Source organism: Rattus norvegicus, chromosome X (genome assembly GCF_021556685.1).
Source record: "Rattus norvegicus strain SHRSP/BbbUtx chromosome X, alternate assembly SHRSP_T2T, whole genome shotgun sequence".
Lineage (NCBI taxonomy): Eukaryota > Metazoa > Chordata > Mammalia > Rodentia > Muridae > Rattus > Rattus norvegicus.
Genome location: NC_141554.1, coordinates 83,912,501 through 83,915,459, shown reverse-complemented (window position 1 = coordinate 83,915,459; position 2,959 = coordinate 83,912,501).

The following is a 2,959-nucleotide window of genomic DNA, read 5'->3' as shown; positions in this document are numbered from 1 at the left end:
CAGAGGCAAATGATCCAGAGACCTATGAAAGGTATACACACACACACACGCACACACACACACACACAGATATATATATATATATATATATATATATATATATATATATATTACATTTCAGTTCACTGACCTTGAAGGATGGCTTACTACAAAGCATCATTGCAACAATCATCAATTAATACATCAAGTAAGGCCTTCAGTGGTTGACTATTGAGCACAAGTGCAGAGTTGTCTAGAGCATAGTAGCTGGTGTAGTCTAACAGGAATCTTCAATTTCTACATAGAAAACAAATTTTTTATTTTGATTTATAGAAATACCTCAATATCCTATAGTTATACATCTTTCCTTGTAAAGATTTCCCCAACGGACATTCTACACTAATAATGTACAGAATAGCAACTCACTCAGATGGGAAATGAAAGGTGTGGGGAAATTCAGAGTTTTCTGAAGTCTATTTTGAATTTTACAAATTCTCAATAGCACTTATGCAGAAATAGGCTTTAAGATATTTCCTTCTAGCTTTACTGTTTCACTTATGTACAATTGTATTTTAGAACAACTTGTCTTTTCCAAATCTCACCAAATTCTTGACAATGGATCTAAGGGAAAAAATTAACAAGATTGATAGCTGTGGGGGTTAGAACATTAGAGCCAAATTGTCAAGGAATCACAATTAGGTTTCTTTTTTTGCATTTATTTTTCAGCTGCAACTAGTTATGGGTCCCCACAGTGCACCTGCACTTTGCCACTGAATATCCTAAAAAAGGCAAGTGGCCAATTATGTTGGCAAGTGGATAATTATGCACACCAGGAGCCAATTGCGGAATCAAAAATGTACACCCTAAAACAGGAAGACTCTTCAACATGTTGAGTCTTAGGGTGACATACATACTGTGTATTTATCATTTAATAAAAGAGGCAACAATCGTGATCAGATATCAACAAACATTTATTTATGCACATACTTATATATGTAGGTATTTATTTATAACTATTGTGCAGTAATCATTTTGCCATATGCTTTGCCAATATCAAGATGAAACAGAATGTTTCTGCCCTCAAAAAAAACCACCCCCCCCAAATAAATCCCTAGAGCTCTGCTAAGATACAGCTTGTAAATATGGAACAAAGCCAATAATTAGAGATAGTGTCTTAGAGATTGGCTTTTTACAAAATAGATTTACAATGGAATACTATAAACAAGTTTTTTACCTTTTCTTTCTTTCTCAGTGTTGGGGAACAAATTGAAGGTGCCATATATCTGATGTTAGCATTATACCATAAACTATATCTCAAGAATAAGATTGTGTTCTGAATGAACAGTTTTCTGTGCCCTTTCTTGAATAGTTTCTGGGTCATCCCTTGCCTAAACTTACTGACAGGTTTTTCATAATAGACTCAAGAAAACATGATTCAGAAGCTCAGGAGTATTTTACCACAGAAGAGAAAGATGTATCTGGAGTCATATCTCCATATAACATTTATTATTTTATTGGGATGTTTTCTAGTTTTGTTTATTGCTCTAAGGTTTATAATTTTATAAAGCTGTATTTAGATTTTGAAGGAAAATATAAAATTCTTGTTTTAAAGTTCTTGACATTGAATGAAAAGCACTTGGTCTGTTAATTTAAAGGATGAAAATAATTAAAATATCAAATCTAGGAGAGGGAACTCAGTCACTTGAGAAGCCATAGCCTTCTTTAAATTTTAACTTTCAAATGATAGGAACAAAAGTTGTTTGCTATTTGCTCCATCATTGATTTATCTAAAAATCTCAATTAATATGACAATAAACCTATAAATGCAAGCAATTCTCCTAAATCTTCTAGGTTATTATGGGCTACATTATCATACAATTCTATCCACATCCCACAGCATCCAGTGTGGATGAATTATAATACTAGTGCTACCAAGAGACTTAAAATTGAATGCTTTCAACTTTTCCTTAATTCATTTGTTCTTCTTTAGAAATGTAAATAGGCCAAGGAATAAAAAAAATGGTTTTCTTTAGAGTTTAAAGTTCAGGTGTTTATTGGATTGCTTCTATTTACAAGTCACTGAGAAAAACAGGACATACATTTTCATATCCTTGGTAAGCTTAAAACAAGGTGACACCCATGTCTCTAATATAAGTTAATTTGATCATCTAGTTTAACACTTTTATGGCAAGGTCAAAGTTCTCATAAAGTTTTATGTATATTGATTGAAGCATGAAAATTATTGTAAATACTTTTGAGGGGGGTAATCATAGAAAGTTAACTGAGAGAAGCAGAGACTGGATGAGACCCTGGCAGGTCATAGGGAAGGGTGATGTGAACTGAGGCTTTGAAGAAAGGAAAGAAGATGGAAAGAACAAAGATTTTATTACTATTTTGAAAAGTTTTCTTGTGACGGAGGCATTAAATTGTTTAGGGAATATAACCACATTTCCCCCCACTCCTAATAAAGTGTAAGAGTGTTACCTTCATGGCCAATCCAGTATCGAGCATGTAGTAAATATTCAAGAAAAAGTTGAATGAAAAGGATGCAGACATCTGTTCAAACTATAGATAATGAATGACTTTGCATGCATTTTTATTTCGTTCTGAGTCATTGGAAGATCAGGATATTACACTACCTTAAGCAGTCAAGTTTTCTTTGACTTTTCAGTATGTATCAGACTCTGTAATAGGCAGTACTACGCTGAATGAAAGACACATACTTACTGGTAGGGTCATAGCGCTGTAGTGAAGAAAAACAAGTAATGTATTTGTTTATGCAAATAAATTGCATGTATAGAAGTATGCATAACAGGTGATACAAAAATACAACTCACTTCTTTTTCCATGTATTTTCTTTGTTGACATGTCTTTCCTTTTTACTTTTGTCTTTCTTGTTAGTAGTTAAGAATTTTGAATTCAGTACAAAGGAAAAAAAAATGAATCCAAGTCTTCCTGGTAGAAAATGAGGGAAACATGA